At 35.5% G+C, this 25543-nt stretch overlaps 1 long non-coding RNA gene across 1 annotated transcript in view; it reads right to left on the bottom strand.

The window, feature by feature from the left end:
• Positions 1-25543, bottom strand: part of LOC113620804 (uncharacterized) — a 247282-nt gene that overhangs the window by 160892 nt on the left and 60847 nt on the right. The window contains exon 2 of the long non-coding RNA XR_003432923.1: positions 20081-20165. This is a non-coding gene — a long non-coding RNA (uncharacterized LOC113620804). The remainder of the gene's footprint in view (positions 1-20080; positions 20166-25543) is intronic.

Genomic DNA, 25543 nt, shown 5'->3' on the forward strand with positions numbered 1-25543 from the left:
GGGTTAATTCTAGGAATGCAAGGATTCTTCAATATACGCAAATCAATCAATGTGATACACCATATTAACAAACTGAAGGAGAAAAACCATATGATCGTCTCAACAGATGCAGAGAAAGCGTTCGACAAAATTCAACACCCATTTATGATTAAAACCCTCCAGAAAGTAGGCATAGAGGGAACTTTCCTCAACATAATAAAGGTCATATAGACAAACCCACAGCCAACATCGTCTTCCACTAAGATCAGGAAGAAGACAAGGTTGCCCACTCTCACCACTATTATTCAACATAGTTTTGGAAGTTTTAGCCACAGCAATCAGAGAAGAAAAAGAAATAAAAGGAATCCAAATCGGAAAAGAAGAAGTAAAGCTGTATCTGTTTGCAGATGACATGATACTATACATAGAAATCCTAAAGATGCTACCAGAAAACTACTACAGCTAATCAATGAATTTGGTAAAGTAGCAGGATACAAAATTAATGCACAGAAATCTCGAGCATTCCTATACACTAATGATGAAAAATCTGAAAGTGAAATTAAGAAAGCACTCCCATTTACCACTGCAACAAAAAGAATAAAATATCTAAGAATAAACCTACCTAAGGAGACAAAAGACCTGTATGCAGAAAATTATAAGACACTGATGAAAGAAATTAAAGTTGATACAAATAGATGGAGAGATATACCATGTTCTTGGATTGGAAGAATCAACATTGTGAAAATGACTCTACTACCCAAAGCAATCTACAGATTCAATGCAATCCCTATCAAACCACCACTGGCATTTTTCACAGAAATAGAACAAAAAATTTCACAACTTGTGTGGAAACACAAAAGACCCCAAATAGCCAAAGCAATCTTGAGAAAGAAAAATGGAGCTGGAGGATCAGGCTCCCTGACTTTACACTATACTACAAAGCTACAGTAATCAAGACAGTATGGTTCTGGCACAAAAACAGAAATATAGATCAATGGAACAGGATAGAAAGCCCAGAGATAAACCCATGCACATATGGTCACCTTATCTTTGATAAAGGAGGCAAGAACATACAGTGGAGAAAAAACAGCCTCTTCAATAAGTGGTGCTGGGAAAACTGGACAGGTACATGTAATAGTAGGAAACTAGAACACTCCCTAAAACCATTCACAAAAATAAACTCAAAATGGATTAAAGACCTAAATATAAGGCCAGACACTATCAAACTCTTAGAGGAAAGCATAGGCAGAACACTCTATGACATACAACACAGCAAGATCCTTTTTGACCCACCTCCTAGAGAAACGGAAATAAAAACAAAAATAAACAAATGGGACCTAATGAAACTTCAAAGCTTTTGCACAGCAAAGGAAACCATAAACAAGAAGAAAAGACAACCCTCAGCATGGGAGAAAATATTTGCAAATGAAGCAACTGACAAAGGATTAATCTTCAAAATTTACAAGCAGCTCATGCAGCTCAATATCAAAAAAACAAGCAACCCAATCTAAAAATGGGCAGAAGACCTAAATAGACATTTCTCCAATGAAGATATATAGATTGCCAACAAACACATGAAAGAATGCTCAACATCATTAATCATTAGAGAAATGCAAATCAAAACTACAATGAGATATCATCTCACACAGGTCAGAATGGCTATCATCAAAAAATCTACAAACAATAAAACCTGGAGAGGGTGTAGAGAAAAGGGAACCCTCTTGCACTGTTGGTGGGAATGTAAATTGATACAGCCACTATGGAGAACAGTATGGAGGTTCCTTAAAAAACCACAAATAGAACTACCATATGACCCAGCAATCCCACTACTGGGCATATACCCTGAGAAAACCATAATTCAAAAAGAGTCATGTACCAAAATGTTCATTGCAGCTCTATTTACAATAGCCAGGACATGGAAGCAACCTAAGTGTCCCTCAACAGATGAATGGATAAAGAAGATGTGGCACATATATACAATGGAATATTTATTACTCAGCCATAAAAAGAAACGAACTTGAGTTATTTGTAGTGAGGTGGATGGGCCTAGAGTCTGTCATGCAGAGTGAAGTAGGTCAGAGAAAAACAAATACTGTATGCTAACACATATATATGGAATCTAAAAAAATAATAATAATAAAAGGTCATGAAGAACCTAGGGGCAAGACTGGAATAAAGACACAGGCCTACTAGAGAATGGACTTGAGGATATGGGGAGGGGGAAGGGTAAGCTGGGACGAAGTAAGAGAGTGGCATGGACATATATACACTACCAAATGTAAAATAGATAGCTAGCGGGAAGCAGCCGCATAGCACAGGGAGATCAGCTCGGTGTTTTGTGACCACCTAGAGGGGTGGGATAGGGAGGGTGCAAGGGAGGAGACACAAGAGGGAAGAGATATGGGAACATATGTATAACTGATTCACTTTGTTATAAAGCAGAAACTAACACACCATTGTAAACAATTATACTCCAATACAAATGCTAAAAAAACAAAAAGCAAAGACGTTTGCTTTCGACTTTTCTCAATTATTTCAGTTAGACTGTGGACAATGGTGATCTAGTTTTGACAAAGAGGACAAGTACAACACACTAGGGAGTGACCCATAGGAAGAGTGAAACTGGGTCCCTGAATGACCTAGGGAAGCAGAGCCTCTCCAACCAGCTTGGACTCCTCACTTCTCGACAGTTACATATCAATACAAGAAAAGTAAACTTAGAATTTAAGCCCTTGTGTGTTGGAGTATTTTATTGTAGCAGCTTAGTCTGTATCCTAACACAATATATAATTTAACCCATGGCTGTAAAGGGCACTTACAATTGTGAAATAAAACAAAATCTATAAAGTTATGTCTCTCAAAGAAAATAATAAACTTTTATAGAACAGGCATGTTGAAAGACTTTTTCTAGTGGAAGCAAGGAGAGTATAAAATAGTTTCTGGGAGACCTGCTGTGATGATGCCTTCAATACAGATGTTAGACTCAGGCACTTTTCATTGAATTTCGAAAGGTGCACCATATGTATATGTGTCAATAAACGATCATATTTTATAATTACAAGACTCTTTAAATCGTATGTCAGACAAATCCAGATGCCAAATAAGTCAAAAACTTCAGTGCTCAAAACACTACTCAAATATAATTTATACACCTGGGAAATCAGAATTAATGATTTGGAAAGTAATTCTGAATGTGCCATTATATGCCCAAAATGGTACAAAGCCTTGAGGACATAGAAAAAGACATTGCACCTATCATCAAGGATATTTCACCCTTGTTAAAATACAAAACTCACCTACTTTAAACAATTAAAGAAACATTTGTTATTAAAAATGAATGCTTCTTGTTATAATCCAATTAAAAATATTAGTGTTAATATGTGATATTCTGGTGAGTTAAAAATAAATGACTAATGTATAACACAACTGGAAAGCCCTGCTAGCACAGTCACAGGACTAAAACAGACATGATAGAGCGTCTAGTTTCCTCCTGGCCTTTAATCCTTGTCTATTTCCCCACTTTGAGAATCTTGACTAACTGACCAACCGTAAAGCTTGCAAAAATAGTTCTCAGAAAGTACTATTCTGACAGTTATCAAGATAAGATTGCACCAACGATCCCAAGCAGGTGGCACAAAAATGAGCACAACATTCAACTGCAAGTTTTGTAGCATTTAAATAAAAAAACTGTTAACCAGAGTCAGACCATAAGGACACATGATTTTCTTTTCTCCTCTCTCAATAACATTCTGATCGTTTTTCAACTCAGTAGTTACCTGGTCCTTTGATGCTCCCAATCTGCATCAGCTAAATAAAGCCTATATCCTCTCTTTGAGTCACTTAAATTATATTCTTTTGATAGCACAGAAATATACTGATAAGCTTCACCCTCAAAAACATAACATTGAACAAGTGCTCAGTGGCTGACAGAGAAAGATAGAAAACCTCCTCTTCTCCATATCTACGAGAGCAGATGATTCACCTTGTGAGTAAGTCATTCACTTGAAATGTCTGAAGATGAGGAAAACTGTACCCATTAAGCCAACCTGCTGCTTAATGTCTGAACTGTAATCTGTCAGGCCTACCTTTCTGGTGCTAGTATATGCTGAAGGTCCATCCACATTCCAGACTTTATAGGCTTATAGCAAATATCAGTTGCATTCAAATTGCTATGCCTATTCTCAAATCCCTAGCACCACAATCAGGGCCTTTTCCAGAGTCACAACAGAGATCTTCAGAACTTACTTGCATTATTCTTCTATGCTGTTGGTAGTTTTTCATTCTTTTCCTGTGAACCTTTCTCCATTATATCCAGAGCATAATCTCTAGTGCCTCTTGGGTCATTATTTTCACTCATCATCAGAGGTGAACCTTATACCATTATCACATTGTATATTTAATTTAACAAATATTTCCAAACATCTATCATATGCATCATAGAAGATCAGTTACTGTGAGGTTTAGAGTGAATTTACACATGAGAAATTTAAGAAGAAGAAAATGGTAAGGCAGAAATGATGACATCCCAGGCGCGCGCGCGCGCACACACACACACACGTGTGCACCATTCCACTAAATATTTGTAGACATAAAGGGAGGATAAGACAGTAAAAGCTGTAGTGATTTTTGGCAAGAGTCCTTACGTAAGACTGAGAAGTTTTCATGTAATTTAGTAGGTAATGATAAACTACTGAATGTTTTTGAGAAGTGGATAATAGAATCAGAGTCTTTATTTAAGAAAGTTATTCTAGAAATTATACAGAGAAAGGACTGGAAGAGAGAGACAGTCATGGCAAAGAGACCAAGTAGGAAGCTACTGAAGCAGAGAAAGGGGGAGAAACCGAAGGAATATTAGAAATCTAAGACCTGCAAAAGTTCACAACTTAGACATTGAAGGAAAAGGAGAAACAGATTTAAAGATGATTCTGGATTCTGAGCCTTGAATGACAGAGAGAACAACAATGCTATTGGCAGGAAAAGAAGAAAAGTCAATCATGATAAAATCGTGAGTTCTGTTTCAGATATGTGTAGTCATGTTGCCAAATACTCATACTAGAAGTTAGGTCTATACTGAAAAAATGATTTCTGTATATTTTTTCTGTAATCTGGCCTTTCTCCAGAGACTTATCCATTTCTGATTAGTAAAGGGGGAAAATAGATAACTAAATGTACGATCTAGTTTAAGATTAGTTTGAATACAGTGTCTGTTCGATAAAATATGCTCAGATGATTGATCACTTGCTTCTGGGGGAGGAGTATGGCTTATTATTCTTATGATATGGGAGAGGAAACATAAATTCCTCTGATGTTCATATTGTCTCACTCTTACTCCTCCAATGGTTCAGCAATACCCTTTGCCCTCCTGGATTCTGGCTGATCTGCTCTCTTCTGATGCTGAAGTCTATGGCTAACATACCTCAGAGGCTAATGACTTTGGCACAGAGACTGCTGCTTGTGGTATAACCACTAATCTGACTACCTTCACCTCAGATCTTGCTGTAAAAAACTGAGGTTTGCCTGAAACTCTTATTTGGTCCTGATTAGGGTGGTCCTCTGACAAGCCTCACTTCATCCCAGCAATGGTGACCCCCTTCCGGCAAGATCCATATGGGAATCAAGGGTGCCTTAGAAAAGCCCATCCTCAGAACCATTTTTTACCCTAACAGGCTACACTGGCCAGTTCACTTTGAAGTGGTTTTGCACCAACTGTTTACCCAAGCTCCTGCAAGTATCCTCTCCCTGAAGTCTCAGTAGGAAACAGTAGCTTCCTTCTAACTCTGCTATTTTCCCTTTTCCAATTCGCTTTGGGCCAAAGCCCATAGAAGAGAAAATGTGGAACCACTTCTGGTTGCTTTAATTTCCTCTCTCTTTCTTCTTTCCAAAATCCACTGGGCCAAGACTTTATGGAGGGTAGGGTCATGTTCTATACGTATGGGAGAGCTCTAAAATGACTACTCCAGAATGCACTGTTTATTTGAAAATATAAACAAAATATAAAAATAACAGAACCCTTCTCTTCTAGAATAACTAATAGTTTGATTTATCATTATGGAAGGAAATTGCCAGCCCTAATCTCAGCTCCAAGAAGCCTGTCTTACAACATACTTCTTTATTACTTTCTCATTTTTATTTTTTGGGCACTTTCTCTTAGTAGGCATACTGTCACCTCAGGCAAACCAAGACAATGGTCTTGTACTCTGAAAGGCAAAGTAAAAAAGCACATCAATAATCGTCAAAGTATTACCCCACTGCACATGTTTAGTTCAAACTACATACAGAACACTTAGGAAAGTAAATCCCCCTTGGTAATCCAAAGAGATTTGTTTCCCCATTTTAACTTAAAGTCTAAGCAATGTTCTAGTTTTCATTTGGCCTCTTATCATGATTAATCATCACTAATGGAGTTTGGCTATAAACAAGGAAAAATTTTTATAACTTTAAACCGTATAGTTTAAAGAACACACTTTGTTTCCTGGAAAATATAATAAGAATTTGATATGTCCAACCACAATTTTTAGGAACCAGTGTCCCAGAACCCACCTTTATTTAAACAATGCTAATTATCTTGTTATGCCAAATATAACATCAAACCTGGAAAGTCAAGGGAGGGACCACAGGAGAGAAATAAGATAATCAGATCACAGTTAAGAGTCAACTATCTCATAGATAACCAAGGTCAAGGCAAACAGACCTAGGACCAGATACAACAAAGTCAGAGCCAAAGGCAGCAGAAGAGAGGACAGACTGTTCACTAAAGCCAGCTGGGAAATGTCCAGATTGACAAAGAGACAAAAGCAGACAAAGGCCACCAGGCATCAGGGTAAATGAGTTTTAGGAAGCCATAGGGATGAGATAAGGATTTAGCATTGAGAGTCTAATCCTTTTTTTCTCACAGGAACTGGTGTTAGATGGGCCAGTGGATCACTGAGAGACAATCATTATTTTTCCTGTGGCTGAGGTTACTGCTGACATTTGGCACACACAGCAACTGGAGATTCTGACACCTACCCGAGTGTGTACAGCTGGGAGTGAGAAAAGAAAAATCGATATCCATATATCAGAGGGTTCAAAGTGACTTCAGGTGGGGATGACTGTTGGGGTGGCAGTACTTTAAGTTGAGGGGCAAATAGAGAAGAGATCAGAATTCAGCAAAGCATGAGGGGATCTTGGGTGATTGTCTGGAACATTAAATGGTATCTTTGAGTTTCCTGGTGGATCAAAAGATTCAAGATATATGAGTAGGTCAAACAAGATGTAAACTTGTAACTGTTTACAGTAACAGTGTTCAAGCTGAAGCAGTGGGAATCAGGAATCCAGAGCAACAAATGTGAAATCACTAGGTGGCCTCAGTATAAGGAGATTTCTATTATTAAGCAGGTTATTTTTCATTTAGAGAAATGAAAAGTATCATATATTAAAAAATGGTACAAGTCCAAGTTCAATATGATATGATATGATATGATATGAGGACAGGACAGTTTTCATCTGCCTAGTCATTTTCCAATTTGTAATCTCAACAAATAGTAACTCATTAAATTCTTTTACAGTAATGAATGAATGAATTCTTATACACTATGAATTCAAACGTCATCAGAGCACTTGAAATTCCTCAAGTTAGCAGGAAATGGGTTCTTAATAAACACATTTTAAGTATTCTAAAGTATTTTAACATTTACATAAATGCCACTTTTTTCTGAGTTATTGTCAAGGATATGAAGTCATATCCTTTCCTCTAAATACTTGTTACTTTTTCTTTCCTTAAGCCATCATTTCATATAGAATACAGTATTTAACGCACCTCCTCATTCAAGCAACACCTACCAGTACCCTCCTTTTGGTAAGCATTTAGCTCCGTGCTGTGAATACAACATGAAGTAGGCTCAAACGAGCTCTCCAAATTCACAGTAGCTGGGATTCTGTTAAGGGCAATGCAATATCTCACTGAGCTCAAGGTCATCTTCATTTTGAGAGATGTCAAGAGACCAGATTGGTTTCAAGGCCTCTAGAAGACCTTGATCCTTTCCAGGTCACTTATGCCAATAAGCACACAGATGGTTTTTGAGGGACCTTTGAAATAAAGAATGCTTTTGAGAGCAGAGGGTCACCCTTGACATTCTGCCTCATGACACAGTAACAAAGCCATTTAACCAGCCAGCTTTGTAGAGGGTCCAGACTATTTTCTGTGCTGTGTTAGGTTTAGCAATTCCATAAATCAGCATATTCAAGTCAATGAACACTGTCCTTTCACCTTTGAAGTATTTTCTAGTCCAATCCTATTGGGGAATACATGTAATTCTTTCCATTTCAAATTAGTTTTCACATTGTCTTTTAGCGCTGAGTTTTTATGTAACATTCTAGAATAAACTCCAGACATCTCAGCAGGGGTTGTAATACACATAAAATCATTGCTTAACTGACATCAGTTTTGGACCCCTGCCATTTGTGTATAACTTCTTGTTTCTGCCCTTCAAATGAGCTGTATACAAATAGACTCAAAATAAACTCATTGTGGAGTTGGAAGTTGAACATATGTCTGAAATGTCACACCATTCTTTGCAGTCAATGTAAGATTGCTTATAGATCACCATTTTTATTTTCAGTAATAAAATCTTTTCCTTTGAAGCCGAGTTCTAGGGTTTAAAACACAGCCCAACAATTTTTTTTTATATAGAAACAACATTTTTTAAAATCTTATTTCCTGCCAATGCGGTACCACTGGGAATTTTATAATAGTTAAATGACAAAAATATATGTCATAACTCTCTTAGCACAAAGAGCTTTTTTACAAGTTAGCACCAACCTTTGGCTTTATTTGCCCATACTGCAGAGTGACAAAGGTAACATAAATCAAATCTTTTCTAAATATGTACATGTAGGTAGTCCTCAACATAAATGTACTCAGCAAATAATTGTGAATGGAATTTAACTTATCAGGAAAGAAGAAGAAATTTAAATGTCAAACAAAAACTTTGGGTTAAAACTATGTATGTTTCAAGTTCAGACTACTGATTAATTTGTGATGTATATATTTATATTCAAAGATGCTTTGGAAGTTGAGGAAACATATTAATCAGAATTGCCTATATTCTGCTTCAGTGACAAATACCATCAAAATTATAGTGGTATAATATAACAAAAGTTTATTTCTTGCTCAGATAAGGTCCACTATCCAGGCATCCTTGATGTTGTTGCATTTCCTTCTCAGCTACAGTTTTCAGGCTTCACCAGAATCTAGATGAACACAGAAACTACCACACTAGCTTTTAAGTAGTTAAGGCCCAAAGTAATTCCTATCATTCCCAGTCACAGGCTATTGGGAGAGACTAGTCACATAGTCCCACCCGGCACAAATGTTGTTTTTCATAAGTGCAAAAAGGTGAGGAGAACTGGTGATACTGGTGAACACTAATAATGTCGACCTCAAAACTCCATCATAGTAAGAAGACAGATTTATCTTAAAAGCTAACCCCCTCTGTACTGGGTTGACTAATGTCCCCCAAAATTAATATCCACCAAGAACCTCAGAATAAGATCTCATTAAGAGAAAGGGTCTTTGCAGATGTAATTAGTTAAGATGAGATCATGCTGGATTAGAATGAGCCCTAAATTCAATGACTGGTGTCCTCATAAGAAGGTCATTTGAAGACACAGAGAGTCACAGAGAGAGAACACCATTTGAAAACAGAGACAAAGATTAGAGTGATGATTGGAATGATGCATTTACAAGCCAAGGAATGCCTGGATTGCCAGCAACCACCAGAAACTAGGCATGGAGCAGATTCTTCCTCAGGACTTCTAGAATGAGGAAGTCTTGCTAACACCTTGATTTCAGACTTCTAACCTCCAGAACTGTGTGAGAATAAATTTGTTATTTTAAGCCACCTTGTTTGTAGTAATCTGTTATGCCAGCCCTAGGAAATGAATATACAACCTCCAAAACAAGGTGGTAAGTAGATAGTTCCATCACTTCTCCTTTGTTTCTGACCTACAGACACACGCAACGACACTGTCACACCAACCCCTCTGAGAGGCTTGACCTTATTTTAACCACTTAGGATATTCATCTTCAGGAAAGTCATAAAATATATGACACTGCATTACGTAAACTCAAGAGGACACCATTTAATCAGCAGCCAAAGGATCAATCTGCTCTCCTTATGTTAATATTCTATTGTATTTGCTCTGGAACTCTTGAAATTCATGTAGAATTTGAAGTCTCCTGGGAAGCCAAGAACAATTAGAATAGCACTAAAGGTCTGTACATTTTCTTATACTTTTACTAGTGATACACTTATACACTTCACTAGTGATGAAGAGGTTAGGCATATTGAGCTGGGGGTTAGAATTATGATTATACACTTATAAGAACGTCGGAATTTCTGTTCCAAGGTCACTATTTAGCGATTTCACAAATAGGTAAATGCGATGTCAAAAGTTTGTTGTAATAAAAATCGGGTCAATGGGAAGACAGACGTGAAGTGCTTAAACTATTTCTTCTTTTAAAGATATGTTAAACACCCTATAAGACACCATCTGTCTTCTTAACGAAGAATATTTTATTCTTTACCAAAGCTGCAATCTTCCAGCCACAGATTAAATCATGTCATTTCCAGAATGTTTTCAGAATATTTTACTTTTCTAGGAATACTTTTTCCCTTAGTGTTTGCAATGAAGCAGACAGAAACCACAAAACACTGCAACTTCTATTGCATCCATTTATTGACATTAATATTTAGCTTCACTTTGCCAATGCAACCCCTTTAAAGCACACTTACTGTTCTTTGCTGCATCTTATTTCAACTCATTTCTTTCAATGTTAGCATCTGAGTCTTTGCAGCATATCTAGTTATGTGGAAGAAAAATCACTGAAATGGTCTACTGCAATACTGAAATATACCCAGGCATTATTATCTCTGAAGTACTGCCATGCCAGCCATTTACATAGTAACTCTAAGCGTCTAATCCACTTCAACAATGTCCTGTGATGGACAAGGGCCGATGTATAAGCTCTGTATTAAGAATTACTATCAAATATATCATTTTAATGTACCCAAATGGATGCATGTGTAATTCTGAAATCCGTAATAACTAGTGTCATTATAGCTAGAATTTTCATACGATGAAAATGATACCATGACAGCTAGAATTTTCATACTTATATTCACACCAAGCCCACATGGTTTCCCTAATAGCGTAGTTGGTTTTAACATTACAATATCTAGACTGAAATTGACTGAAATTATTCTTTGCCATGATTGCTATTAAGTGAAACCAGAGCATTAAAATGACTAGCCATGAGAGAGGCATACAAGACTTCTGATCTCTCTATAGAATACAGTATTTTCTTGTTTTAAAATATGGAGACAAGAATCAGTCCCAATTTTCTTTACATAATTCATGTAACTAGGTGACTCTTGTTTTCTCCAATCTGCCCAAAAATCAACTGTTCATTTTTTCCAATATTTCACTCAAGTACATGTTGGGTATCTTTTTACCATTTAATAGAGTTTACATTTTTTATAACACCTGTTTAAATATTTTCCAGGAAGTCTTGTGTTTTCTTAAAAAAGTTTCTTTCTACATTATGCATAAAATATACTTTTTTCTTTTTTTTAATTGAAGTATAGATGAACAAAATATATTCTTATATTTGGTTTATACTGTGATCTTTTATCTCTGATTTTCGTGTAATGGGTCTGTATATTGTCTACTTGATTATATCTCTGTCTCGTGTTCCCACTAAAAAGGAAAATCCTAAGGTCAAGAAAGAATAATGAGATAGACTCTATGCCTCAGAATTGTAGACCTATTTTTTTTTTTTTTTGATCTCATGATCCTAATGGCAGAGGTTGGGATGATACTGTTAAAAAATGCAACTTTTCTGGCTCCTAGTTTGCAATTTTACAGGATTAAATGACAGGAGCAAATGCAAATATGTTTGAGTGACTTCTGTACATTCTTACTGAAGATAAACCATGGAGAAGGCACACATAGAACATTCCCTCCTAGAGCTTATAGTATAGGAAAAATTTTTTAAACAAAAGATTATTTTTTTATTTTTTGGAGCTAGCACACTAAACTGTCCTATCTGTGCAACTTGTAGGTTAACCAAAGATAACACTTAATAGGATGTTTATTTCTTCCCATTCCTTATCCAATCATGTCACTGAATTTTTTTCCAACTGTTTTATCATGTCAAAGAAGTGCTCTTTGGAATTAAATAAGCAATACCTGACAGTAAATAAAATATATACTATACTATTTAATGTCTAACCTATCTATACGGTTTGATTTTTAGTTCCTCTAAGGCACTCTTAGGCAAATAATAGACCACCTACAATTTAAATTATATTACAACTTCCAAATGTAATTAAGAGGAAATCAAGAACAAGAGTTGATTTTCCCAGGGCTCTGAGCACAATCAGCAATGTTAACATTAACCAATGTTAAATATGATGTGAAATTGTTAGCATTTACAACTTCATACTATGTGGCTAACCTATGTACCCAATCTATTATGCTGCTATTATCGATCCAAAACACTTCTGCACAGCCTTTTTGAATCATTAAAATTCAAATCCAAACCATCAAACATATTCCATAGTGTTTACCTGCTCTTAATCTGCAGAATGACAATTAAAAACCATAAAATAGTGATGTAAAATCTATAATGAAAAGGGTTATTTCCCTCTTAGATTTGACTAATATTATGGTAATCTGTTTTCTTTTCACCATACGTTTTAAATGGTAAGTGATGTAACTTGTGCCAGTATTTAAAAACCATCTTTTGAATTCTTACCAAAAATAGTAATTCTGGCTAAACCTCAAAGACAAAAACATTTAGTAGGTTTGTTGAAACAGATTTTAATATTCATATTAGTTGAGGGTTCTTTTTTGATAGGTGATGCAATTCTCATATATCCTCATTAGAAATCTGCAGTAAGAGTACACCATCTGAGAATGCCCTGAAAGTTTTTATGGAATATCAGACCTTTAGAAATATTTTTGAAGACAATAAAAAACCTAATTTTAGCGTTGCCTGAGGAGCAGAAAAGAAACTAATAACATTCTTAAGCAATGAAATCCAGGAATATACTATTTTTTTCCATCTCTGCATTAAGAAAAATTAAAGGAAAGGTTGAGAAAGACATTCTAAAAGTCTTAAAAAATCAATTTTGGGGCTTCCCTGGTGGCACAGTGGTTGAGAGTCTGCCTGCCGATGCAGGGGACACGGGTTCGTGCCCCGGTCTGGGAAGATCCCACATGCCGTGGAGCGGCTGGGCCTGTGAGCCATGGCCGCTGAGCCTGCGTGTCCGGAGCCTGTGCTCTGCAACGGGAGAGGCCACAACAGTGAGAGGCCCGAATACCACCAAAAAAAAAAAAAAAAAATCAATTTTATTATGTGATTATTAAATTCAATTCTTATTTGTCTGTAATATCAAGCATATATGTCACCTTTAAAATTATATGAGTTCTAATTACTGAAGTTATTGCCCTAAATATTTTTTGTAAGAAAATCAGTAGTTTTCCATTTGGGTGGATAAAAAGCACAGAGAGAAACACTGTACTGACCAGAAGTTCACAAGAATATAAGCTTTCAGGATGTTAGGACCATTGCAGACACACTGGACAAATCTTACCCATTCCCATGAAGACACAGAAAATGAGAAATTTATATAGTTGCTCATATCACCAGCCAGATAATTGAAGTTAGAGCCTGAGGACAAGAACCCAGAAATCATGAGCATTCACAGCAAGCAACAGTCTTCTAGAATATCAGCATTAAAAATTTTTAGAGTTCACACTTATTATCCTTCTCTTAGGAAGTTAGGCTCACTACTTGATAGATAATAGAAATTTGGGAGAAAACACCCCTTTCACTAGGCATATGTATAACTCACAACTAGATCACAAATGTTAAAAGTCTGCTACGAAATGGGTTGCCATATCGAATTTTGTCTTATAAACACAACTGAAGCATTTCTGTGTAAAAATTAGAGCATGTCTCCGAAGGCTGCCCAGCACACTAATCATGCAAACTTAAATGTGTGTTTCCTTGCTAAATTTTACCATTTTGGTTACAAAGATGATGCAAGTTCTGTTCACAGTGAGTGAACTGTATTTTTTTAAAAAATGTAAACAGATGCCCTCCAATATTTAACAAAGATCATTAATCTATATTGCAAAAAGACAGGATCGTATTTTCACCTCTGAAACAGAGATTCTGGTCGTATCTATATAGCATCCAACTAAATTAAAATAAACAAATAAAAACTTTAAAATAGCCAAATAAATGAAATTCTTGACATACCAAAAACAAATAATCAGAATATTTTCCTAAACACATAGCTATAGTGAGAATAAAGAACTCAGCTAATAACTGAATTTCTGACGTGGATAGAAAAGGGCATCATGATATATAAACATATTTAAACTATTATTGTAAAATATCAGCTTTCCCAAGTCCAGCCCACCAAGCTTAGCGTGTTCTTCAGTCTGACCCATCCTAACCCATTTTTAAAAATCTGGCTAGCCCAACCTACAGAAGTACAAGATAACCACTCACAAGCATAGCCATGTCAGCCTCTTTGAAATCTTTCCCTTCTGCTTCTCCTATTCTGGCTCATTTTCATTACCCCGGGTTTTTCAGTTGCTCCAAGATTCACTCTGACTCCCTATTTATCTCTTGACAATACAAACTGGTCAAGAATTATGCTCAACCTCAGATCTCTCTCAAGGATGATCCTGCATCTCTCCTCATTACCACACACCACAACTGCACATAACGTCTACCCAGAAATTCTATGAAACTAACTTCCTGGAAATCCTCACCTAAAACAAAAACAAAGAAAGAAAAAGAAAAAAAGGACAGATAGAATGCTATTTCTGCAGATCAAGCTGACCCCAAGAGTTTCACCACTCTGGGAGCAAAGACTGACAATGTAGTGCCTGTCCATTCCTTGGGGCTGGTTCACACCATCCCCTGAGGTGCAAACAAGAAGTTTTATTTTGTCTTTTTGTATTCTGTCTAGAAGTTTGGCTCAAAAGACAGAGCATGAATTAACTGACAAGAAGTAGCATCTAGGCAATTGTACTAAAATTTCTCTTGTGAGAAATAAGCAGAAGAAACATTAGCTTGTTACTTTCAAAAGGAAAATGGACAATTGTCATAAATGGGAAAAGGTAAAATAAGCAAATAGATCTCTTTCACACTGATTTATGTGTTTTGCAGTTGTGACCTTCAAAAATTAATGGGCAGTGTTATACTAGCTCTTAACATAATTTAAATCACCTAGATTATGTTTTATACTTGTGATGCACTTAGCCCATTATCTCTAAATATTTATACATACACTTGAGCACTTCACAATAACTAATATCATAAATGATAACTACCAATTACTAAAAAAATTTTAAAGGTCTTATTTACATTATTTCACTATGAAAATTAAAATTTAAAGTAACTATCCTTTCAGCTATATGGTATAATTAATTATCTAAACTCATTCCTATAGGTTCTGAATAACTGTTTTAACATGAGTCTCCAAATATTTGAAAACACACATGACTGGATCATGTAAGGGAACACTGAAACTGGGGGAGAAAAGATCAATTCTAGTGCTGTACCTACCACATTAAAAGTATGTGAACTTGGGCAAATCTCCTAAATTCTCTGGGACTCAGATTTCTTAATTATAAAAATGAGATAACACCTCAAGCTTAGTTTCACAGGATTGTTTTGAGAATCTGATGTAAACATTGATATGAAGATGTTTATAAAACATTAAAGAATAATATAATTACTGTTTTTTATGGCTCCTCTTTAGTTTCCAATCTTTATTTGAATGATTATCTTTTTTCAAATGGGCAATTCCACCCCTCTCTTCATCTTTATTCTTCTGGATTTCATATCTTGACCCCTTGCTAATGCACAAATTAGTAATCATTATTTTTGTTTCCATTTTTCTATTGAGACTCTCTAGCAATCTGTATCTAACAATCCTCCTCCTGACACAGAATAAACCAAAAGCATTTAAAATGTTGCTATTCTTTGTATTCCTTATCATCCTACTCAGGTAATCACTAGCATACTCTCAAAAATATCATCTAAAAAATTGTATTTTCAATGACTCTCTTTCAAGTAATCACATATGAAAAAAAACATGGCAAGTATTTAGAGTCTTAGAGATTTCCTTTCACACTTCCCTTGGTTGCATTCTGTTTCAGCAAAATGATTAACCTCTAAATCATTAGGGAAATAAAAGATCTGGGAATCATTTCAATGGTAGAACTCAAAGAAAGACCCACGGAATAAATGTAAATCGGTTTATAGTCCTAAAGTAATTCTTGGTTGCATGAATGGAACTCTCCTAAACTTTGAATTAGCAAATATAAACTCAGTGAAGACATACAGACTTAACATCTTTGTTTCGTATTTTTTTAGTACAGCCATGAAAATTAAAATTGCTTGCAGCAAGTAGAAATGGATTTTTTATCAGGCCAACAATAAGAAGCTCCCATGAGAATCTCAGAAAACAGAATGTTAACAGTAAGAAAAATTAAAATACTAAAACCAATTCCAAAGCATATTTGTGGAAGTGATTGTGAGACAGAACCATGAGCCTGTGGTACTTCTAAATATAAAATTGTGTGGGTGAACTAATATGAGTGATTATGAATGAACATCTACATCTCTACCTGTCCAGGCCAATTTATTTGTAAGATAGAAAAAATATCTGATAATCATCACATTGTCTCATGTACCTAATGCCTAACAGATTGACTGAGTATTTAATATGCAAGATGGTGTTAAGGAAGCCTGTCAAACCCATAGTAATTATCAATTAATAAAAAGTAATAAAATGGAATTTCTAATCACATATGCTATAAGTATGGTGATAGTCAAGACTGGAATAGCTTGTGATACCTCATTTTCTTCATAATAAGATTTATTTCAACTTTTCCCCAGTAGTATATCTAATTAAAACAAAGTTCTTTAAAATAGGTTTTTCTTTAATTTGGAAGAAAAGGCTTTTCCCAACTTAGAATAATAAAACTTAGAATAATGAATAAAAAGAACATTAGGATTATTTAGCATGTCTTTTCATTTACAGATAATAAAGAAAAAACTGACCCAAACTGATTTAATGACCCATCAGACCCCAACAGGCCAGATCTAAGAATCACATCACTTCTTGAGTCCAGTGCTGTTTCCATTACAATTTGCTGCTTCAAATATTTTTCCTTTTTGTTTTATTGTTTAAGGTAATGATATTTAATTATAAATATATTAAATTATATGTTAAATATATTTAATGAAAAATTCTCCTACAGACTAAGATAGTATTTCCATTTCTTCATCTGAAATACATTCTTATTTCTAAATTGGCTAATCTATTTTTTACAAGCATTCTATTTCTTTTTTTCTTTTCTTTACACCTCAGGATTAAAAATTGTTAAAAGCCCATTGAAATATTTTCTTTCCCAGAATGCTTTGACCTTCCAATTTGATTTCCCTACCAGTACTACACATCTTCAATGAATTTCACTATTTCAGTAACAAATCAATTCTAAGATTAATGATTGTAATAAGTGAATTAAATATCTTTAAGACAGCTTGTTGTCTTTAATATGCACAAATAGAATATAAGCTAAAAATGATGTCACTTTCCAACCCCTTTTAGAGCAGTCATTTCATATTACCAGTTCAACCTCTTTTTTTCCTGATATGCATGACAGATAACGAGAGCCATATCTCCACAGATATATGGAAGATTACCCAAAATTCACAAAGTTGTAGATTTATCCTTCTCTCATCAACTTAAGGAAGCACATAAGAATACAAGTGAGAGCAATGTCATTAACCATCAACCTTAAATTCCTTTTAATTTACTAAAAAAAATTATTCATTAATATCCATACTAAGTATTTTTAGTTACAAAAAACTGTCAACACACCACACACCAATTATGATATCCCAGGATATTTTGGTATGTATATATAGATAATTGTCATCTAGAATGACAGTAATTTGATAGGAGAAATAGGAAAGATGACAATAAAATTAGATTAGTGTTGAATACTTAAGTATTTACCTTAGATGAGGTAGCTAATAAGTAACAAAGGAGGGACTCTTGCTTCTGGCCATTACGTAGCAACTGGTACCTGACTTCCCCTCACACTGTAAATAACTTGAAAGTGGACAATATGCATGATGAAACTATTTTTAGGCATTGGAAATCAACCAGTGCTGAACTGTGACCATTGTGAGTAAGGAAGCACAAGAGATGAGCCCTATGTTCAACCCAGTTTTTGTCCAGGGGAACTTTCTGGACCGTAGTGTAGAAAGATAGAGTCCAAGCAGAGTTATGACAGTTTAGCTGAGATGAGAAGGCGAAGACTGAATAAGTTCTGGGCAAGAACCCACAAGGTCTAGTAGAGAGTATCTGTTACAGGCTTGTTAACTGAAGAGAGATATTAGAGGTCACACACTATTGGGAGATATTCTAACTCCAGGCAAGCAAGAGTAAAGAAATCTCACAAAGTACTCTGGGTATTCAACTGAGAACTCTGGAATGCTATGTTTTAGAAGAAAGGCTCAAAACCTAGTGTAAGGACCACACACTAGAACAAAGTACAAAACTGAAGTAGATCAGCTCTAATAAAGAATAACCCAAACCTATCTGGATCAAAAATTTTCCATATTTCCTGAGTGAAAATACCTCTTCACTCACTAGAAGAGCTAAATGTAAAATGACTGTCAAAATCAAATGCTGGCAAGGATGTAGAGCAACTGAAACTCTCATACATTGCCAGTGGGAGGATGTAATGGAACAACTACTTTGCAAAACCATTTGGCATTTTCTAGACAAATGAAAACATGTGTCCCCAAAAGCCTTCTATTATGGTAAGTGAAATAAGTCAGATAGAGAAGGACAGACACCATATAATTTCACTCATTTGTGGAATATAAAAAACAAATAAACAAACTAAAACAAAATAAATGAACAAACCAAACCAAACAAAAACATAGATACTGAGAACAGAGTAGTGGTTACCAAAGGGGAAGGGACAAGGACAGGTCGGGGAGGGTGAAATGGGTAAAGGGAATAAACTGTAAGGTAAGGAATAGAAAATAAATTTTTAGTAGTGAGCACGTTGTAGGATATATAGAAGTAGAAATATAATGCTGTACACATGAAACTCATATAATGTAATAACTCAATATTACCTGAATTAAAGATAAATAATGTTTTAATTTAAAAATAAATTAATTTAATTAAATAATCCAGTAAGGGTGTGTGTGGGAAATAGGAGGTATAAATGAAATAAAATGGTACATTTGTTAATAATTATTTTAAAAAATAAAAATTTTAAAAATGTAAAAAGAAAAGAACTACTGATACATGAAACAACATAAAATAATCTTAAAACCTTACACTGAGCAAAAGAAACTAGAAATAAGTGAGTACATACTGTATGATTCCATATTTATGAAGTTCAAAAGTAGACAAAATTTATCTGATATAGAAATCATAACCTTTGGAAAGTTAACACAAGGGAACTTTCTGAGATAGCAGAAATGTTCTATACCTTGATGCAATATTCATGGTTTAATCATTTGTTACAACTCACCAATATGCACATGTAAGATCTGTTCAGCTCAATGTATATACATTTTACCATAATTTTAATTATTAGGGAGAATTTAAGAGGATTATAGAGAAAATTCTCACTAGTCCAAAAAGTCCCAAAGAAACCTAATTATCTTCTTAAATATGCTTCTATGTTACTACTGGAACAAAATTAGAATGAAAGAAAATTAATGGGATACAAGTTAATTGAGATGGAGAAAGACTTCCTTAAGAGAAATGTTGAGATCTCAGAAGACAGGTTATATATATATGAAAGGAAAAATAAGACCTTGGAGGCCAGGAGAAAAAGAGAAATACAGCCAATCCTTTTTTATAAAGGAGAAAAACAGGGAAATGAAATGCTAGAGGTGTATCTCATTGGATAGACACAGAGGAAAAAGGAATTCTTCTCACAGCCTAAAAATTCATAAGCTGAGGTGATATGACTTTGAAGGTAACTGGCTTACAGTTCTTACTCAGGTCTTGGTGTGCAGTTTACAAAAACATCAACGGCAGCTTCAGCTCAGAAATCTGCTGAGGATGATTCTCCAGCTGAAAAATAAAATAGAGGAATGAGTGAAAAGCCTTTTTTAGGAAATAAGTTTATATACATAAGCAACTATAGAGCAAGATGCAATGATAACAGCCATTGTACATGACAAATGCTGACTTGCACTGGCTGTGAAAGCTAGTCACTAGACAAAAGGCCACACCTGTTGGCGCCTTTGGGGTATCAATAATACAAAGTTCAAAGAGGCAGTGAGAACAAAATGTTCTGAATATGCTATTTAAGAAAGAAAAGCCTTCAATAAGACCTAATGCTGGAGGCTTACATTATTACAAATACATAAATGCCTCAAATGCCCCTATCTGAGAGAAGTGGTATTTTTTCCCTTACATGTGGTAAATGCATAGTGCCTTTGAGTTCTCCAGACACCTAGTGAACCTAAAACCAAGAAGATATTCTCTACTTTCTTTCCTTTGGACACAATTAAATCCCTCCTATGATCTTTGGTCAACAGAAATGCACCAGCTTCTTTCTTGCTTTCTTCTCACAGACCATTGGCAAGATTGGTCCAATGGCCTATACTAATTTTAAGAGTGGTTATATAATTCTCCCAGGAGCCCCAATGGTCAAGCCACAAAATTAATGCTAGCCAATGGAACATTTTTGCAATGCCTAGGAAGACAGAATGTGGGAACCATTTGTGGTTAACAGATCAGCATCTATGGTCAGAGTGCCTGGGTTAGAATCCTGGCTCCATCATTCAACAACCATGCAACTTTGGGACAAATTACTTAATTTTCACATGCCTCCATTTCTCTTCTATAAAACATGGATAATAATACCTATTATGTATAATTGTCAAAAGGATTCAAAGAAATAATACCTGTAAGCATTTATCATGGATCCAGGCCCAGAGGAAGCATTCATTATGGATGTTGGATACAACAACTTAGTGTCCTCTGGCTGGACAAGTCTCTACCTAGAGTTGGGATGAATGATAAGCACTGTGCTAACTTGTTCTGAGCTTTCAGCCTTGACTGCACTTCTCAAAGTGAGAAATACTGACCCATTTAAAAAAAAAATCAAGAACAGGAAGATCTTTCTGATCTTCAGGGAGTCATCTTCTATGACTTTAAAGAAAGTTCAGCTAATAAAACAGAATGACTTGACAGAACAGATTTTTCTCAAATTCAATTTAAATCCATTTTAATGAAAAAATAATAGCAGCCATGGGCTTCCCTGGTGGCGCAGTGGCTGAGAGTCCACCTGCCGATGCAGGGGACACAGGTTCGTGCCCCAGTCCGGGAAGATCCCACATGCCGCGGAGCGGCTGGGCCCGTGAGCCATGGCCGCTGAGCCTGCGCTCCGCAACGGGAGAGGCCACAACAGTGAGAGGCCCGCGTACTGCAAAAAAAAAAAAAATAATAATAATAATAATAGCAGCCAACATTTGTGTAGCTGCCATTTGTTATGAACTTGACAAATTATCTCACTCAATCTTCACGAAAACTCTAGGAGACAAGTACTCTCAGTAACTGCATTTTACAGATGAAGACATATTTGGCTGAAAGGGATTACAAAACAAATCTCTAAGACATTGACATATATACACTAATATGTATAAAATGGATAACTAATGGAACCTGCTGTATTAAAAAATAAATAAAATAAAATTCAAAACAAAAAAAATCTCTAGGACACAGAGTTGGCAAGTAGCTGAACAGGGTATAAATTGAATCCATCTGACTCCATGAAAAGTTGAGTAAACTACTTAATTGTTCTATGTCTCGAGTCTTCCCATCTGTAAAACAGGGATAATTACAATTCCTTACTTATAGAATTTTTCTTAAGGAGTAAGCCAGTTAGTACATGCAAACTACTAGAACAGTGCCTGACACTGTTATAATTGTGGTAATTCTGGCCAAGTTGAGAACATCTGTGACCAAGAGTATCCACAGCTCTTTATTTCTACTAAAGAAATGACCTACCAGAAATGGTAGTGATTGTACGGGAAGATTCCCATCTTACCTAATTTTATTAGTGGTTACACTACAAGTCAGCAGAATAGAGTTTACACTCATCATAAGCCAATCACTGTGGAGAAATGAAAATCAGAACTCATTTGTCAGTACATGTAAAAGACCCCACTGGGACTCCTCAAAAACCTAGTAGTGGCTAAGAAAGATGGAGGAATAGGTGCATTTTCAATAGACTGGAATTTGAACCAAAGAAATTTAGGTTTGAGTGTGATGTGGCCTGAGAACATCTGGGTCATAGCTATTTTATGACAATTTAATCAGTCCTACTAATGAAAAATCCATCCATCTACTGCATGTAAGCTTATTGCCAGAGTATGCCAGCCATCCAAGATGAAGAACTAAGAAACACAGTCCCAAATAACAGCAGAACATTACTCAACTTGGTGTATGTAGCCCAAAAAGCCTGCAGCTTTAATAGGATTATGTTTAATCTGAAAGGACACCACTAGAGATAATGTAAAACATTGAATGGCCTGAAGTGGCAGTGAAATTATTCAAATCCTGGACTGGAGGAGCTCTTAATCAGGGCCCCTGGAATGCTGCAGTAATTTAATAAGTTTAAATTGGTTTCACTTGGATAGATCCAGATTTGTGTTACAGATGTTATCCCACCCAAATCTCCTGTACAGGTTCATCAAAAAGGGGATCATGCCTAAGCAATCTGTGGAAATTTAAAGAGAATTAAATTCCAGAGCTTGAATCTGAAAAGAGAAATGTGTCAGATAGAAAGGCTTACCAAAGTAAAAGCCTGTGAATGTGTTAATTTTAGACAAAATAAAAACATCACTGATGCTAAAGGATATTGAATTTTTTTCCTTTTAATGAATTATAACATTTTAAGATAAAGATGTTAAGTATATACATTTAAGACACAACTATAAAAATTAATACATACAAAATTAGTAAATTCAACTGGATCAAAAAGAGATGCACACACAATAAGAAACACAGTATATAGAGTATCAATGAAAATGCAAAAAGTTAGTCTTCATGCAAAAGAGAGAATAGGTGATTTTTAGGGGGTCAGAAGTTCTGCACAAGCAGTCTCTGCTCTTAAGCTGTAGAACAAAAACAATTCACATCTATACTGCTGAACTGAAATAGGATTTTAAATGCCTATCACCAGGTATAAAGGAACTCATCTCACTTCCAAATGGAGAACACTGAACAGGACAAAAATTAGTTGATTAATTATTCATCAGCATTACCAACACTCTTATAATACATATTTCAACTCTCAGTATGAAATACGCTGAGCTATTGCCCACATTTTCTCACTTTCACAAGGGCATTTGCTAAGTGCCTATTAAATGAATGTAACTAATCATGGTAGATGTGTGTAAATTGTGCATAAATGTATCAAAATTCAAATCACCACTCCATTCAACTCATAACATCCAGCAGGTGGTCTGAAGAACATTTTAGAACAACAAATCTGCTAAGCAACCTCTATCACCAGCTGAATAACTTTCAGCAAGAATCTTAATTATATGCAGGTGCAGATGACTACCCATAATACAGTTAAATGGCCACATCTCAGGTATCAAGTATGGGTAATTTTGGAGCCAGGGATGGAAGGAAAGGAAACTAACCTTTATTGAACAAAGTTCCTGAGATAAAATGACTTACTCTACATCATAAATGACCATGATAGCTGGAGTTTTAACCTAGTTCAGTGGACATCAAAGTCCACACTTTTCTCTGCTTCCTCACAATGTCTTTCTATTGTACATAACCCATTGAATCTACTTTGAAATATGCCTCTTTTTGAATCTCAACTCATTTCTCCCTCTGGCTGCCCTGTTCAAATCTTCTACATTCTAGTTACTCCCAGTAACTATAGCTATCTTTTCAAAGTACAGCTATGGGGTTTCCAGATTCATCATGGTATAATACAAAAATATATAGCCCCTCTTCTCTCAAAAATCACCAAAATATCAAAGATCTAGGACAGAAATGCAAATCCATCTTTGAAAAAATCCCAGGTGGCATCTGTGATCCCAAACCACAAAGTATGAAGATGGAAGAAATATGGGGAAGAGGTAAAATTATTTGTCACAAAGGACGAAGAGCAATCCTACATCCCTGGACAGCGGGTATTTCAGTGGGTTCAACTCCACAAGTTTCAACGTTTCCTCATCTATAAAATGGAAATGATAATAGTACCTAACATAGCATTGTAATAAGAATGAAATGAGAAAAGAATGTGGTGTGGGATATAGAAATACCTATAGAAAACCTCACTGGAAGTTCATTAGATACATCAAGGCAGATGGAAATGCAGACCTGAAGTTCAAAAGGAATGCCAGGGCTGCTGGTATATAGACTTGGGAGCCATTGACACATAAGTGAGAGTTGAAGCTGTGTGAATGAAATATGTGGGAGAGAGAAGAGGTACAGTAGATGGGACAAATAAGCACTCAAGAAATCAAAATTATTACAATAACATTTATAACTACAATAGTTTAAAAATAAGAACTATTGCAAGGCACTGGGCTAACCACCTCACATCATTTCTCCTTATTTCTGTCAAAAGCTACTTTTGGTAGATACTACTGTTCTGATTTTATTGATGAGAAAAATGAAAATTACACAATAACTTTTTATAGCTATTATTATCTTTCTAAGCTATAACTGGAATGTAAGATTATGTGCCACTTAGTATGTGTTGGGCTACATTGTGCTGCCAGAGATAGAAAGCATTAGCCAGTCAATTAGCCAAGCAAATGCAAGGGATGAATACAGTAAAGTGCAGATGGACAGCAGCTCAGTAGTACCTGAAAAATGAAAGAAGGGAGAATCCTCGGGTGAGAAAGATTTGAGCATGTCCAGATTCCTTCTAGTGTATGGTGATGACCTCTTCTTTAGGAATATGACTTTAATAAATGGCTGTACATGTACATCAAGGAGCTGGACAAAGAGAGTGGCATAAAAACAAAAAAAAACAAAACTGTGTAGATCAAGGTGGGCTAGATAGAGACTGGGTGGGTGGAATATGCCAGAACTAAAACTAGGAAAAGCTATTATTTGTTTAGAAGAGATAGAATCCTCTATCAAGTCAATGCCAAATGAAATCTGTCTTAAGAATAAGTCCTAAAATAAACCTACTTATATGGTGCTAAGTTTGAATCATTCTATGTATTTCTGGAGTGCTCAGAGATAAAGATGAATGTTGTTTACGATCTTAGCATGTCATAAGAGATTGTCAAATAATACGCCTACATCAAAACAACAGACTATAATCCCCTCTCCAGATGTGAATTGTATAAAATGCATTGATCATAAGAAGGACAAATTTGGAGGGGTGTACTTTTATCACAAATGTGGGGAAATAATTCATTATCAGCCACAATGAGAAACCAATCCAGAAGCCTTTATTTAAA

The sequence above is a fragment of the Aethalodelphis obliquidens genome, unplaced genomic scaffold (genome assembly GCF_003676395.1).
Source record: "Aethalodelphis obliquidens isolate GAN/ISIS:26980383/991018 unplaced genomic scaffold, ASM367639v1 scaffold8, whole genome shotgun sequence".
Classification (NCBI taxonomy): domain Eukaryota; kingdom Metazoa; phylum Chordata; class Mammalia; order Artiodactyla; family Delphinidae; genus Aethalodelphis; species Aethalodelphis obliquidens.